This window comes from Hyla sarda, unplaced genomic scaffold (assembly GCF_029499605.1).
Source record: "Hyla sarda isolate aHylSar1 unplaced genomic scaffold, aHylSar1.hap1 scaffold_440, whole genome shotgun sequence".
In the NCBI taxonomy this organism is placed as follows: domain Eukaryota; kingdom Metazoa; phylum Chordata; class Amphibia; order Anura; family Hylidae; genus Hyla; species Hyla sarda.
The window spans coordinates 140,277-157,403 of record NW_026610454.1 but is presented as its reverse complement, the minus strand read 5'-3'; the positions used below and the strand labels follow the sequence as shown (position 1 = coordinate 157,403).

Sequence of the window (17,127 nt, the reverse complement as noted above, 5' to 3'; positions counted from 1 at the left end):
CTCCTCATAAAGCTGTCGCTGCTGTGAAGGTTCTAGGTGACATCACAAATCCCTATGGTTACATACACAACAAAGCTGGGTTGTTGTTGTTTACACTCTGCAAGGCCTGTGGAAGTGAGTGACATCATAGCACTGTAGTTCTGAGGGTTCTAGATGGATGCAACAATCTCCTGTTGCTTCTATGAAGGCCATAATAGACGACATCACCAAACAGCTCCATAGTCACATACACAGCAAAGGAGAGATGTTGTTTACACCTAGTGATGTCAGTGGTATTGAGTGACATCACAGCACAGTGCTAAGGCTCCTGGGCCTGGACACAGCAGCGGCTGCAATATCTCAACGGAGAATACGTTTATATATATATGTGTGTGTGTGCGCGTATATATATATATATATATATATATATATATATATATATATATTTCTCCGCCGAAATCACTTTTAAACCCATTTCCACCTTTTTTTCCCTTCTCTTCCTCTTACTTTTTTTTCACGTTTTTTTACGTTTTTCTCCTTTTCGCCTCTTTTCTGGGCGTATTATTCTTCTTTTTCTTCTTTTTTTTCGTCTAATGCATACCCCATCAGTGCAGCAATGCTTATTCAATACCGCCAGCAGATGGAGACACTGGGGGATAATTTTCTAAGGATTTATACTGATTTTTCCTGTCTGAATTTGTCGCACAGAAAGTTGCAGGCCAAATATGTGTGACATTTCTGCGACTTTAGCTTCTAGAGCATTTTTACAACATTATACATAGGTGCTGAATACATAAAAAGCGACTGTTCAGCGACAGACAAGTCGCATCGGCTGAAAGTAGGCCAGAATGTCAGTCCATGTTGGAGCAGGTTTAGATACAGTCTAAAGTATAGATCTCAAAGTCTGTGCACAGAATTTAGCAAGGGCCTCGCACCTTCTGATGCATCAGGTAGGTGCACAATAGCATAGCCTAACCCTCTGTACTTTGGTCTATATTGATGCGGGACATAGACAGCCAGCTGATGACCAATCCATTAGTGCAATGGATGGCTGGAAGCATTTGTCTTTGCCTTTGCAATACCACAGAAGCAATGCATGGTCAATTTACAGCAATGACACACCTGTGTGAACAGCCAGGAGACCCCCCCCCCCCCCATGTTATGTTACATAGTTACATAGTTAGTACGGTCGAAAAAAGACATATGTCCATCAAGTTCAACCAGGGAATTAAGGGGTAGGGGTGTGGCGCGATATTGGGGAAGGGATGAGATTTTATATTTCTTCATAAGCATTAATCTTATTTTGTCAATTAGGAACATTCAGCACCCACCCGCTATCAAGGCAGCTGCCTATCATGTCATGCCCTACCTGCACAGGTGTGCTGGCTACTCAAATGATCCAATTAAGGAGGCCATTTAGTCAGCAGCAGCAGAAGTCCTGTGCCTGGACGCTCCAACAGCGGCCAGACACAAGCAGAAGCAGAAGCAGCAGAAGCAGCAGCAGCACCACCTTTTGTTTTTTGGCTGCAGCAGCAGCAAGGCCCACAGGGCTGGCTAGCTGGCTAGCCAGCAAGCAGGTAGCAATGAAAGTAGGAATCTTTCTTTTTAACCCTGTAAGGGGGTGGTGCACTGTACCCTAAGATACTGCCATATCGGGTCAATGCATAGGGCGACGGAAGCAAGCTTCGAAATCGGCCCCCGTTCTCAAAAATCCATTTAATATATGGTCCCCAGATAGGGGACGTATCAGATATTAAACTGATAAGAACAGATACTACACTTGATCTTAGCCAAAAGGCCGAGAAGCGATAACCGTGAAAGGGGCGGGCCCAACAAGGTGCCCTTCATGGGCACTATCACTGCTTGCTGTCAGGGAGGCTGCCAGACAATTTTCCATGCACACTCTGGGCTGGGGGGCAGTCAACCACCAGTACACACAGCAGAACCTAAACCCATACCATTATTGCTAAGCAGCAAGATAGGGGCCCATTGCACTCCCACGGGACCTTTTTAAATGCAATCCATAACCCGGATTTGTCAGGAACCCTTCTTACTCCTCCTACTTGCATGTGACACTGGGCTTAGGATCTGCATAGGAAACACACACACAAGCACACACCTACCTTTGTTGCCTGCAGATGCCTCCTTGGCTGTCCCCAAACGGTATCAAACCAACACCCACGGGAAGCTGTAAGCATAGAGGACATGCCTGCACCCCATTGGACTTACCTGTGTGGGTTAAACCCGGGTTATTTGACAACCTATGGCGGTGATGGTTCTGCTCAGGCAGAGCAGTGCTGATGCTCCTCATAAAGCTGTCGCTGCTGTGAAGGTTCTAGGTGACATCACAAATCCCTATGGTTACATACACAACAAAGCTGGGTTGTTGTTGTTTACACTCTGCAAGGCCTGTGGAAGTGAGTGACATCATAGCACTGTAGTTCTGAGGGTTCTAGATGGATGCAACAATCTCCTGTTGCTTCTATGAAGGCCATAATAGACGACATCACCAAACAGCTCCATAGTCACATACACAGCAAAGGAGAGATGTTGTTTACACCTAGTGATGTCAGTGGTATTGAGTGACATCACAGCACAGTGCTAAGGCTCCTGGGCCTGGACACAGCAGCGGCTGCAATATCTCAACGGAGAATACGTTTATATATATGTGTGTGTGTGCGCGTATATATATATATATATATATATATATATATATATATATATATATATATTTCTCCGCCGAAATCACTTTTAAACCCATTTCCACCTTTTTTTCCCTTCTCTTCCTCTTACTTTTTTTTCAAGTTTTTTTACGTTTTTCTCCTTTTCGCCTCTTTTCTGGGCGTATTATTCTTCTTTTTCTTCTTTTTTTTCGTCTAATGCATACCCCATCAGTGCAGCAATGCTTATTCAATACCGCCAGCAGATGGAGACACTGGGGGATAATTTTCTAAGGATTTATACTGATTTTTCCTGTCTGAATTTGTCGCACAGAAAGTTGCAGGCCAAATATGTGTGACATTTCTGCGACTTTAGCTTCTAGAGCATTTTTACAACATTATACATAGGTGCTGAATACATAAAAAGCGACTGTTCAGCGACAGACAAGTCGCATCGGCTGAAAGTAGGCCAGAATGTCAGTCCATGTTGGAGCAGGTTTAGATACAGTCTAAAGTATAGATCTCAAAGTCTGTGCACAGAATTTAGCAAGGGCCTCGCACCTTCTGATGCATCAGGTAGGTGCACAATAGCATAGCCTAACCCTCTGTACTTTGGTCTATATTGATGCGGGACATAGACAGCCAGCTGATGACCAATCCATTAGTGCAATGGATGGCTGGAAGCATTTGTCTTTGCCTTTGCAATACCACAGAAGCAATGCATGGTCAATGTACAGCAATGACACACCTGTGTGAACAGCCAGGAGACCCCCCCCCCCCCCCATGTTATGTTACATAGTTACATAGTTAGTACGGTCGAAAAAAGACATATGTCCATCAAGTTCAACCAGGGAATTAAGGGGTAGGGGTGTGGCGCGATATTGGGGAAGGGATGAGATTTTATATTTCTTCATAAGCATTAATCTTATTTTGTCAATTAGGAACATTCAGCACCCACCCGCTATCAAGGCAGCTGCCTATCATGTCATGCCCTACCTGCACAGGTGTGCTGGCTACTCAAATGATCCAATTAAGGAGGCCATTTAGTCAGCAGCAGCAGAAGTCCTGTGCCTGGACGCTCCAACAGCGGCCAGACACAAGCAGCAGCAGAAGCAGCAGCAGCACCACCTTTTGTTTTTTGGCTGCAGCAGCAGCAAGGCCCACAGGGCTGGCTAGCTGGCTAGCCAGCAAGCAGGTAGCAATGAAAGTAGGAATCTTTCTTTTTAACCCTTTAAGGGGGTGGTGCACTGTACCCGAAGATACTGCCATATCGGGTCAATGCATAGGGCGACGGAAGCAAGCTTCGAAATCGGCCCCCGTTCTCAAAAATCCATTTAATATATGGTCCCCAGATAGGGGACGTATCAGATATTAAACTGATAAGAACAGATACTACACTTGATCTTAGCCAAAAGGCCGAGAAGCGATAACCGTGAAAGGGGCGGGCCCAACAAGGTGCCCTTCATGGGCACTATCACTGCTTGCTGTCAGGGAGGCTGCCAGACAATTTTCCATGCACACTCTGGGCTGGGGGGCAGTCAACCACCAGTACACACAGCAGAACCTAAACCCATACCATTATTGCTAAGCAGCAAGACAGGGGCCCATTGCACTCCCACGGGGCCTTTTTAAATGCAATCCATAACCCGGATTTGCCAGGAACCCTTCTTACTCCTCCTACTTGCATGTGACACTGGGCTTAGGATCTGCATAGGAAACACACACACAAGCACACACCTACCTTTGTTGCCTGCAGATGCCTCCTTGGCTGTCCCCAAACGGTATCAAACCAACACCCACGGGAAGCTGTAAGCATAGAGGACATGCCTGCACCCCATTGGACTTACCTGTGTGGGTTAAACCCGGGTTATTTGACAACCTATGGCGGTGATGGTTCTGCTCAGGCAGAGCAGTGCTGATGCTCCTCATAAAGCTGTCGCTGCTGTGAAGGTTCTAGGTGACATCACAAATCCCTATGGTTACATACACAACAAAGCTGGGTTGTTGTTGTTTACACTCTGCAAGGCCTGTGGAAGTGAGTGACATCATAGCACTGTAGTTCTGAGGGTTCTAGATGGATGCAACAATCTCCTGTTGCTTCTATGAAGGCCATAATAGACGACATCACCAAACAGCTCCATAGTCACATACACAGCAAAGGAGAGATGTTGTTTACACCTAGTGATGTCAGTGGTATTGAGTGACATCACAGCACAGTGCTAAGGCTCCTGGGCCTGGACACAGCAGCGGCTGCAATATCTCAACGGAGAATACGTTTATATATATGTGTGTGTGTGCGCGTATATATATATATATATATATATATATATATATATATATATATATATATTCTCCGCCGAAATCACTTTTAAACCCATTTCCACCTTTTTTTCCCTTCTCTTCCTCTTACTTTTTTTTCAAGTTTTTTTACGTTTTTCTCCTTTTCGCCTCTTTTCTGGGCGTATTATTCTTCTTTTTCTTCTTTTTTTTCGTCTAATGCATACCCCATCAGTGCAGCAATGCTTATTCAATACCGCCAGCAGATGGAGACACTGGGGGATAATTTTCTAAGGATTTATACTGATTTTTCCTGTCTGAATTTGTCGCACAGAAAGTTGCAGGCCAAATATGTGTGACATTTCTGCGACTTTAGCTTCTAGAGCATTTTTACAACATTATACATAGGTGCTGAATACATAAAAAGCGACTGTTCAGCGACAGACAAGTCGCATCGGCTGAAAGTAGGCCAGAATGTCAGTCCATGTTGGAGCAGGTTTAGATACAGTCTAAAGTATAGATCTCAAAGTCTGTGCACAGAATTTAGCAAGGGCCTCGCACCTTCTGATGCATCAGGTAGGTGCACAATAGCATAGCCTAACCCTCTGTACTTTGGTCTATATTGATGCGGGACATAGACAGCCAGCTGATGACCAATCCATTAGTGCAATGGATGGCTGGAAGCATTTGTCTTTGCCTTTGCAATACCACAGAAGCAATGCATGGTCAATGTACAGCAATGACACACCTGTGTGAACAGCCAGGAGACCCCCCCCCCCCCCCATGTTATGTTACATAGTTACATAGTTAGTACGGTCGAAAAAAGACATATGTCCATCAAGTTCAACCAGGGAATTAAGGGGTAGGGGTGTGGCGCGATATTGGGGAAGGGATGAGATTTTATATTTCTTCATAAGCATTAATCTTATTTTGTCAATTAGGAACATTCAGCACCCACCCGCTATCAAGGCAGCTGCCTATCATGTCATGCCCTACCTGCACAGGTGTGCTGGCTACTCAAATGATCCAATTAAGGAGGCCATTTAGTCAGCAGCAGCAGAAGTCCTGTGCCTGGACGCTCCAACAGTGGCCAGACACAAGCAGAAGCAGAAGCAGAAGCAGCAGAAGCAGCAGCAGCACCACCTTTTGTTTTTTGGCTGCAGCAGCAGCAAGGCCCACAGGGCTGGCTAGCTGGCTAGCCAGCAAGCAGGTAGCAATGAAAGTAGGAATCTTTCTTTTTAACCCTGTAAGGGGGTGGTGCACTGTACCCGAAGATACTGCCATATCGGGTCAATGCATAGGGCGACGGAAGCAAGCTTCGAAATCGGCCCCCGTTCTCAAAAATCCATTTAATATATGGTCCCCAGATAGGGGACGTATCAGATATTAAACTGATAAGAACAGATACTACACTTGATCTTAGCCAAAAGGCCGAGAAGCGATAACCGTGAAAGGGGCGGGCCCAACAAGGTGCCCTTCATGGGCACTATCACTGCTTGCTGTCAGGGAGGCTGCCAGACAATTTTCCATGCACACTCTGGGCTGGGGGGCAGTCAACCACCAGTACACACAGCAGAACCTAAACCCATACCATTATTGCTAAGCAGCAAGACAGGGGCCCATTGCACTCCCACGGGGCCTTTTTAAATGCAATCCATAACCCGGATTTGCCAGGAACCCTTCTTACTCCTCCTACTTGCATGTGACACTGGGCTTAGGATCTGCATAGGAAACACACACACAAGCACACACCTACCTTTGTTGCCTGCAGATGCCTCCTTGGCTGTCCCCAAACGGTATCAAACCAACACCCACGGGAAGCTGTAAGCATAGAGGACATGCCTGCACCCCATTGGACTTACCTGTGTGGGTTAAACCCGGGTTATTTGACAACCTATGGCGGTGATGGTTCTGCTCAGGCAGAGCAGTGCTGATGCTCCTCATAAAGCTGTCGCTGCTGTGAAGGTTCTAGGTGACATCACAAATCCCTATGGTTACATACACAACAAAGCTGGGTTGTTGTTGTTTACACTCTGCAAGGCCTGTGGAAGTGAGTGACATCATAGCACTGTAGTTCTGAGGGTTCTAGATGGATGCAACAATCTCCTGTTGCTTCTATGAAGGCCATAATAGACGACATCACCAAACAGCTCCATAGTCACATACACAGCAAAGGAGAGATGTTGTTTACACCTAGTGATGTCAGTGGTATTGAGTGACATCACAGCACAGTGCTAAGGCTCCTGGGCCTGGACACAGCAGCGGCTGCAATATCTCAACGGAGAATACGTTTATATATATGTGTGTGTGTGCGCGTATATATATATATATATATATATATATATATATATATATATATTTCTCCGCCGAAATCACTTTTAAACCCATTTCCACCTTTTTTTCCCTTCTCTTCCTCTTACTTTTTTTTCAAGTTTTTTTACGTTTTTCTCCTTTTCGCCTCTTTTCTGGGCGTATTATTCTTCTTTTTCTTCTTTTTTTTCGTCTAATGCATACCCCATCAGTGCAGCAATGCTTATTCAATACCGCCAGCAGATGGAGACACTGGGGGATAATTTTCTAAGGATTTATACTGATTTTTCCTGTCTGAATTTGTCGCACAGAAAGTTGCAGGCCAAATATGTGTGACATTTCTGCGACTTTAGCTTCTAGAGCATTTTTACAACATTATACATAGGTGCTGAATACATAAAAAGCGACTGTTCAGCGACAGACAAGTCGCATCGGCTGAAAGTAGGCCAGAATGTCAGTCCATGTTGGAGCAGGTTTAGATACAGTCTAAAGTATAGATCTCAAAGTCTGTGCACAGAATTTAGCAAGGGCCTCGCACCTTCTGATGCATCAGGTAGGTGCACAATAGCATAGCCTAACCCTCTGTACTTTGGTCTATATTGATGCGGGACATAGACAGCCAGCTGATGACCAATCCATTAGTGCAATGGATGGCTGGAAGCATTTGTCTTTGCCTTTGCAATACCACAGAAGCAATGCATGGTCAATGTACAGCAATGACACACCTGTGTGAACAGCCAGGAGACCCCCCCCCCCCCCCCATGTTATGTTACATAGTTACATAGTTAGTACGGTCGAAAAAAGACATATGTCCATCAAGTTCAACCAGGGAATTAAGGGGTAGGGGTGTGGCGCGATATTGAGGAAGGGATGAGATTTTATATTTCTTCATAAGCATTAATCTTATTTTGTCAATTAGGAACATTCAGCACCCACCCGCTATCAAGGCAGCTGCCTATCATGTCATGCCCTACCTGCACAGGTGTGCTGGCTACTCAAATGATCCAATTAAGGAGGCCATTTAGTCAGCAGCAGCAGAAGTCCTGTGCCTGGACGCTCCAACAGTGGCCAGACACAAGCAGAAGCAGAAGCAGCAGAAGCAGCAGCAGCAGCACCACCTTTTGTTTTTTGGCTGCAGCAGCAGCAAGGCCCACAGGGCTGGCTAGCTGGCTAGCCAGCAAGCAGGTAGCAATGAAAGTAGGAATCTTTCTTTTTAACCCTGTAAGGGGGTGGTGCACTGTACCCGAAGATACTGCCATATCGGGTCAATGCATAGGGCGACGGAAGCAAGCTTCGAAATCGGCCCCCGTTCTCAAAAATCCATTTAATATATGGTCCCCAGATAGGGGACGTATCAGATATTAAACTGATAAGAACAGATACTACACTTGATCTTAGCCAAAAGGCCGAGAAGCGATAACCGTGAAAGGGGCGGGCCCAACAAGGTGCCCTTCATGGGCACTATCACTGCTTGCTGTCAGGGAGGCTGCCAGACAATTTTCCATGCACACTCTGGGCTGGGGGGCAGTCAACCACCAGTACACACAGCAGAACCTAAACCCATACCATTATTGCTAAGCAGCAAGACAGGGGCCCATTGCACTCCCACGGGGCCTTTTTAAATGCAATCCATAACCCGGATTTGCCAGGAACCCTTCTTACTCCTCCTACTTGCATGTGACACTGGGCTTAGGATCTGCATAGGAAACACACACACAAGCACACACCTACCTTTGTTGCCTGCAGATGCCTCCTTGGCTGTCCCCAAACGGTATCAAACCAACACCCACGGGAAGCTGTAAGCATAGAGGACATGCCTGCACCCCATTGGACTTACCTGTGTGGGTTAAACCCGGGTTATTTGACAACCTATGGCGGTGATGGTTCTGCTCAGGCAGAGCAGTGCTGATGCTCCTCATAAAGCTGTCGCTGCTGTGAAGGTTCTAGGTGACATCACAAATCCCTATGGTTACATACACAACAAAGCTGGGTTGTTGTTGTTTACACTCTGCAAGGCCTGTGGAAGTGAGTGACATCATAGCACTGTAGTTCTGAGGGTTCTAGATGGATGCAACAATCTCCTGTTGCTTCTATGAAGGCCATAATAGACGACATCACCAAACAGCTCCATAGTCACATACACAGCAAAGGAGAGATGTTGTTTACACCTAGTGATGTCAGTGGTATTGAGTGACATCACAGCACAGTGCTAAGGCTCCTGGGCCTGGACACAGCAGCGGCTGCAATATCTCAACGGAGAATACGTTTATATATATGTGTGTGTGTGCGCGTATATATATATATATATATATATATATATATATATATATATATATATATTTCTCCGCCGAAATCACTTTTAACCCCTTAAGGACACATGACGTACTGGAACGTCATGTGTCCACTCCCGATCTATAACGCGGGGCCACGGCGTGGCCCCGCGTCATAGCGGGTCGGGCCCGGCCTCTAACAACGGCCGGGACCCGTGGCTAATAGCGCGCGGCATTGATCGCTGTGCCGCGCGCTATTAACCCTTTAGACGCGGCGTTCAAAGTTGAACGCCGCGTCTAAAGTGAAACCGAAAGCATCCCGGCTAGCTCAGTGGGCTGTTCGGGATAGCCGCGGTGAAATCGCGGCATCCCGAACAGCTGACAGGACAGCGGGAGGGCCCCTACCTGCCTCCTCGCTGTCCGATCGTCGAATGACTGCTCAGTGCCTGAGATCCAGGCATGAGCAGTCATCCGGCAGAATCGTTGATCACTGGTTTCTTATGAGAAACCAGTGATCAACATAGAAGATCAGTGTGTGCAGTGTTATAGGTCCCTATGGGACCTATAACACTGCAAAAAAAAAGTGCAAAAAAAAAGTGAATAAAGATCATTTAACTCCTCCCCTATTAAAAGTTTGAATCACCCCCCTTTTCCAATAAAAAAAAAAACACAGTGTAAATAAAAATAAAAATAAACATATGTGGTATCACCGCGTGCGGAAATGTCCGAATTATAAAAATATATCATTAATTAAACCGCTCGGTCAATGGCGTGCGCGCAAAAAAATTCCAAAGTCCAAAATAGTGCATTTTTGGTCACTTTTTATATCATTTAAAAATGAATAAAAAGTGATCAATAAGTCCTATCAATGCAAAAATGGTACCGTTAAAAACTTCAGATCACGGCGCAAAAAATGAGCCCTCATACCGCCCCATACACGGAAAAATAAAAAAGTTATAGGGGTCAGAAGATGACAATTTTAAACGTATTAATTTTCCTGCATGTAGTTATGATTTTTTCCAGAAGTACGACAAAATCAAACCTATATAAGTAGGGTATAATTTTAATCGTATGGACCTACAGAATACATATCAGGTGTCATTTTTACCGAAAAATGTACTACGTAGAAACGGAAGCCCCCAAAAGTTACAAAACAGCGTTTTTTTTTTCAATTTTGTCGCACAATGATTTTTTTTCCCGCTTCACCATAGATTTTTGGGCAAAATGACTGACGTCATTACAAAGTAGAATTGGTGGCGCAAAAAATAAGCCATCATATGGATTTTTAGGTGTAAATTTGAAAGAGTTATGATTTTTTAAAGGCAAGGAGCAAAAAACGAAAATGCAAAAACGGAAAAACCTCCGGTCCTTAAGGGGTTAAACCCATTTCCACCTTTTTTTCCCTTCTCTTCCTCTTACTTTTTTTTCACGTTTTTTTACGTTTTTCTCCTTTTCGCCTCTTTTCTGGGCGTATTATTCTTCTTTTTCTTCTTTTTTTTCGTCTAATGCATACCCCATCAGTGCAGCAATGCTTATTCAATACCGCCAGCAGATGGAGACACTGGGGGATAATTTTCTAAGGATTTATACTGATTTTTCCTGTCTGAATTTGTCGCACAGAAAGTTGCAGGCCAAATATGTGTGACATTTCTGCGACTTTAGCTTCTAGAGCATTTTTACAACATTATACATAGGTGCTGAATACATAAAAAGCGACTGTTCAGCGACAGACAAGTCGCATCGGCTGAAAGTAGGCCAGAATGTCAGTCCATGTTGGAGCAGGTTTAGATACAGTCTAAAGTATAGATCTCAAAGTCTGTGCACAGAATTTAGCAAGGGCCTCGCACCTTCTGATGCATCAGGTAGGTGCACAATAGCATAGCCTAACCCTCTGTACTTTGGTCTATATTGATGCGGGACATAGACAGCCAGCTGATGACCAATCCATTAGTGCAATGGATGGCTGGAAGCATTTGTCTTTGCCTTTGCAATACCACAGAAGCAATGCATGGTCAATGTACAGCAATGACACACCTGTGTGAACAGCCAGGAGACCCCCCCCCCCCCCATGTTATGTTACATAGTTACATAGTTAGTACGGTCGAAAAAAGACATATGTCCATCAAGTTCAACCAGGGAATTAAGGGGTAGGGGTGTGGCGCGATATTGGGGAAGGGATGAGATTTTATATTTCTTCATAAGCATTAATCTTATTTTGTCAATTAGGAACATTCAGCACCCACCCGCTATCAAGGCAGCTGCCTATCATGTCATGCCCTACCTGCACAGGTGTGCTGGCTACTCAAATGATCCAATTAAGGAGGCCATTTAGTCAGCAGCAGCAGAAGTCCTGTGCCTGGACGCTCCAACAGCGGCCAGACACAAGCAGCAGCAGAAGCAGCAGCAGCACCACCTTTTGTTTTTTGGCTGCAGCAGCAGCAAGGCCCACAGGGCTGGCTAGCTGGCTAGCCAGCAAGCAGGTAGCAATGAAAGTAGGAATCTTTCTTTTTAACCCTGTAAGGGGGTGGTGCACTGTACCCGAAGATACTGCCATATCGGGTCAATGCATAGGGCGACGGAAGCAAGCTTCGAAATCGGCCCCCGTTCTCAAAAATCCATTTAATATATGGTCCCCAGATAGGGGACGTATCAGATATTAAACTGATAAGAACAGATACTACACTTGATCTTAGCCAAAAGGCCGAGAAGCGATAACCGTGAAAGGGGCGGGCCCAACAAGGTGCCCTTCATGGGCACTATCACTGCTTGCTGTCAGGGAGGCTGCCAGACAATTTTCCATGCACACTCTGGGCTGGGGGGCAGTCAACCACCAGTACACACAGCAGAACCTAAACCCATACCATTATTGCTAAGCAGCAAGACAGGGGCCCATTGCACTCCCACGGGGCCTTTTTAAATGCAATCCATAACCCGGATTTGCCAGGAACCCTTCTTACTCCTCCTACTTGCATGTGACACTGGGCTTAGGATCTGCATAGGAAACACACACACAAGCACACACCTACCTTTGTTGCCTGCAGATGCCTCCTTGGCTGTCCCCAAACGGTATCAAACCAACACCCACGGGAAGCTGTAAGCATAGAGGACATGCCTGCACCCCATTGGACTTACCTGTGTGGGTTAAACCCGGGTTATTTGACAACCTATGGCGGTGATGGTTCTGCTCAGGCAGAGCAGTGCTGATGCTCCTCATAAAGCTGTCGCTGCTGTGAAGGTTCTAGGTGACATCACAAATCCCTATGGTTACATACACAACAAAGCTGGGTTGTTGTTGTTTACACTCTGCAAGGCCTGTGGAAGTGAGTGACATCATAGCACTGTAGTTCTGAGGGTTCTAGATGGATGCAACAATCTCCTGTTGCTTCTATGAAGGCCATAATAGACGACATCACCAAACAGCTCCATAGTCACATACACAGCAAAGGAGAGATGTTGTTTACACCTAGTGATGTCAGTGGTATTGAGTGACATCACAGCACAGTGCTAAGGCTCCTGGGCCTGGACACAGCAGCGGCTGCAATATCTCAACGGAGAATACGTTTATATATATGTGTGTGTGTGCGCGTATATATATATATATATATATATATATATATATATATTTCTCCGCCGAAATCACTTTTAAACCCATTTCCACCTTTTTTTCCCTTCTCTTCCTCTTACTTTTTTTTCACGTTTTTTTACGTTTTTCTCCTTTTCGCCTCTTTTCTGGGCGTATTATTCTTCTTTTTCTTCTTTTTTTTCGTCTAATGCATACCCCATCAGTGCAGCAATGCTTATTCAATACCGCCAGCAGATGGAGACACTGGGGGATAATTTTCTAAGGATTTATACTGATTTTTCCTGTCTGAATTTGTCGCACAGAAAGTTGCAGGCCAAATATGTGTGACATTTCTGCGACTTTAGCTTCTAGAGCATTTTTACAACATTATACATAGGTGCTGAATACATAAAAAGCGACTGTTCAGCGACAGACAAGTCGCATCGGCTGAAAGTAGGCCAGAATGTCAGTCCATGTTGGAGCAGGTTTAGATACAGTCTAAAGTATAGATCTCAAAGTCTGTGCACAGAATTTAGCAAGGGCCTCGCACCTTCTGATGCATCAGGTAGGTGCACAATAGCATAGCCTAACCCTCTGTACTTTGGTCTATATTGATGCGGGACATAGACAGCCAGCTGATGACCAATCCATTAGTGCAATGGATGGCTGGAAGCATTTGTCTTTGCCTTTGCAATACCACAGAAGCAATGCATGGTCAATGTACAGCAATGACACACCTGTGTGAACAGCCAGGAGACCCCCCCCCCCCCCATGTTATGTTACATAGTTACATAGTTAGTACGGTCGAAAAAAGACATATGTCCATCAAGTTCAACCAGGGAATTAAGGGGTAGGGGTGTGGCGCGATATTGGGGAAGGGATGAGATTTTATATTTCTTCATAAGCATTAATCTTATTTTGTCAATTAGGAACATTCAGCACCCACCCGCTATCAAGGCAGCTGCCTATCATGTCATGCCCTACCTGCACAGGTGTGCTGGCTACTCAAATGATCCAATTAAGGAGGCCATTTAGTCAGCAGCAGCAGAAGTCCTGTGCCTGGACGCTCCAACAGCGGCCAGACACAAGCAGCAGCAGAAGCAGCAGCAGCACCACCTTTTGTTTTTTGGCTGCAGCAGCAGCAAGGCCCACAGGGCTGGCTAGCTGGCTAGCCAGCAAGCAGGTAGCAATGAAAGTAGGAATCTTTCTTTTTAACCCTGTAAGGGGGTGGTGCACTGTACCCGAAGATACTGCCATATCGGGTCAATGCATAGGGCGACGGAAGCAAGCTTCGAAATCGGCCCCCGTTCTCAAAAATCCATTTAATATATGGTCCCCAGATAGGGGACGTATCAGATATTAAACTGATAAGAACAGATACTACACTTGATCTTAGCCAAAAGGCCGAGAAGCGATAACCGTGAAAGGGGCGGGCCCAACAAGGTGCCCTTCATGGGCACTATCACTGCTTGCTGTCAGGGAGGCTGCCAGACAATTTTCCATGCACACTCTGGGCTGGGGGGCAGTCAACCACCAGTACACACAGCAGAACCTAAACCCATACCATTATTGCTAAGCAGCAAGACAGGGGCCCATTGCACTCCCACGGGGCCTTTTTAAATGCAATCCATAACCCGGATTTGCCAGGAACCCTTCTTACTCCTCCTACTTGCATGTGACACTGGGCTTAGGATCTGCATAGGAAACACACACACAAGCACACACCTACCTTTGTTGCCTGCAGATGCCTCCTTGGCTGTCCCCAAACGGTATCAAACCAACACCCACGGGAAGCTGTAAGCATAGAGGACATGCCTGCACCCCATTGGACTTACCTGTGTGGGTTAAACCCGGGTTATTTGACAACCTATGGCGGTGATGGTTCTGCTCAGGCAGAGCAGTGCTGATGCTCCTCATAAAGCTGTCGCTGCTGTGAAGGTTCTAGGTGACATCACAAATCCCTATGGTTACATACACAACAAAGCTGGGTTGTTGTTGTTTACACTCTGCAAGGCCTGTGGAAGTGAGTGACATCATAGCACTGTAGTTCTGAGGGTTCTAGATGGATGCAACAATCTCCTGTTGCTTCTATGAAGGCCATAATAGACGACATCACCAAACAGCTCCATAGTCACATACACAGCAAAGGAGAGATGTTGTTTACACCTAGTGATGTCAGTGGTATTGAGTGACATCACAGCACAGTGCTAAGGCTCCTGGGCCTGGACACAGCAGCGGCTGCAATATCTCAACGGAGAATACGTTTATATATATGTGTGTGTGTGCGCGTATATATATATATATATATATATATATATATATATATATATATATATATATATATATTTCTCCGCCGAAATCACTTTTAAACCCATTTCCACCTTTTTTTCCCTTCTCTTCCTCTTACTTTTTTTTCACGTTTTTTTACGTTTTTCTCCTTTTCGCCTCTTTTCTGGGCGTATTATTCTTCTTTTTCTTCTTTTTTTTCGTCTAATGCATACCCCATCAGTGCAGCAATGCTTATTCAATACCGCCAGCAGATGGAGACACTGGGGGATAATTTTCTAAGGATTTATACTGATTTTTCCTGTCTGAATTTGTCGCACAGAAAGTTGCAGGCCAAATATGTGTGAACAACATTATACATAGGTGCTGAATACATAAAAAGCGACTGTTCAGCGACAGACAAGTCGCATCGGCTGAAAGTAGGCCAGAATGTCAGTCCATGTTGGAGCAGGTTTAGATACAGTCTAAAGTATAGATCTCAAAGTCTGTGCACAGAATTTAGCAAGGGCCTCGCACCTTCTGATGCATCAGGTAGGTGCACAATAGCATAGCCTAACCCTCTGTACTTTGGTCTATATTGATGCGGGACATAGACAGCCAGCTGATGACCAATCCATTAGTGCAATGGATGGCTGGAAGCATTTGTCTTTGCCTTTGCAATACCACAGAAGCAATGCATGGTCAATGTACAGCAATGACACACCTGTGTGAACAGCCAGGAGACCCCCCCCCCCCCCCATGTTATGTTACATAGTTACATAGTTAGTACGGTCGAAAAAAGACATATGTCCATCAAGTTCAACCAGGGAATTAAGGGGTAGGGGTGTGGCGCGATATTGGGGAAGGGATGAGATTTTATATTTCTTCATAAGCATTAATCTTATTTTGTCAATTAGGAACATTCAGCACCCACCCGCTATCAAGGCAGCTGCCTATCATGTCATGCCCTACCTGCACAGGTGTGCTGGCTACTCAAATGATCCAATTAAGGAGGCCATTTAGTCGTCAGCAGCAGCAGAAGTCCTGTGCCTGGACGCTCCAACAGTGGCCAGACACAAGCAGAAGCAGAAGCAGCAGAAGCAGCAGCAGCAGCACCACCTTTTGTTTTTTGGCTGCAGCAGCAGCAGCAAGGCCCACAGGGCTGGCTAGCTGGCTAGCCAGCAAGCAGGTAGCAATGAAAGTAGGAATCTTTCTTTTTAACCCTGTAAGGGGGTGGTGCACTGTACCCGAAGATACTGCCATATCGGGTCAATGCATAGGGCGACGGAAGCAAGCTTCGAAATCGGCCCCCGTTCTCAAAAATCCATTTAATATATGGTCCCCAGATAGGGGACGTATCAGATATTAAACTGATAAGAACAGATACTACACTTGATCTTAGCCAAAAGGCCGAGAAGCGATAACCGTGAAAGGGGCGGGCCCAACAAGGTGCCCTTCATGGGCACTATCACTGCTTGCTGTCAGGGAGGCTGCCAGACAATTTTCCATGCACACTCTGGGCTGGGGGGCAGTCAACCACCAGTACACACAGCAGAACCTAAACCCATACCATTATTGCTAAGCAGCAAGACAGGGGCCCATTGCACTCCCACGGGGCCTTTTTAAATAGGAACCCTTCTTACTCCTCCTACGTGCATGTGACACTGGGCTTAGGATCTGCATAGGAAACACACACACAAGCACACACCTACCTTTGTTGCCTGCAGATGCCTCCTTGGCTGTCCCCAAACGGTATCAAAACCAACACCCACGGGAAGCTGTAAGCATAGAGGACATGCCTGCA

At 45.7% G+C, this 17,127-nt stretch overlaps 7 non-coding genes across 7 annotated transcripts; all 7 read right to left on the bottom strand.

The window, feature by feature from the left end:
- Positions 1–1,598: 1,598 nt before the first annotated feature.
- On the bottom strand, positions 1,599–1,789 carry LOC130334703 (U2 spliceosomal RNA). Its single transcript, XR_008876467.1, has one exon. It is a non-coding gene; the product is annotated as a U2 spliceosomal RNA (small nuclear RNA).
- Positions 1,790–3,876: 2,087 nt separating this feature from the next.
- On the bottom strand, positions 3,877–4,067 carry LOC130334768 (U2 spliceosomal RNA). The gene has a single exon (XR_008876518.1). It is a non-coding gene; the product is annotated as a U2 spliceosomal RNA (small nuclear RNA).
- Positions 4,068–6,168: 2,101 nt separating this feature from the next.
- LOC130334767 (U2 spliceosomal RNA) lies at positions 6,169–6,359 on the bottom strand. The gene has a single exon (XR_008876517.1). It is a non-coding gene; the product is annotated as a U2 spliceosomal RNA (small nuclear RNA).
- Positions 6,360–8,453: 2,094 nt separating this feature from the next.
- Positions 8,454–8,644, bottom strand: LOC130334765 (U2 spliceosomal RNA). The gene has a single exon (XR_008876516.1). It is a non-coding gene; the product is annotated as a U2 spliceosomal RNA (small nuclear RNA).
- A 3,374-nt stretch (positions 8,645–12,018) lies between these two features.
- On the bottom strand, positions 12,019–12,209 carry LOC130334764 (U2 spliceosomal RNA). The gene has a single exon (XR_008876515.1). It is a non-coding gene; the product is annotated as a U2 spliceosomal RNA (small nuclear RNA).
- Positions 12,210–14,283: 2,074 nt separating this feature from the next.
- On the bottom strand, positions 14,284–14,474 carry LOC130334762 (U2 spliceosomal RNA). The gene has a single exon (XR_008876513.1). It is a non-coding gene; the product is annotated as a U2 spliceosomal RNA (small nuclear RNA).
- A 2,080-nt stretch (positions 14,475–16,554) lies between these two features.
- On the bottom strand, positions 16,555–16,745 carry LOC130334761 (U2 spliceosomal RNA). The gene has a single exon (XR_008876512.1). It is a non-coding gene; the product is annotated as a U2 spliceosomal RNA (small nuclear RNA).
- Between the last annotated feature and the right edge of the window lie 382 nt (positions 16,746–17,127).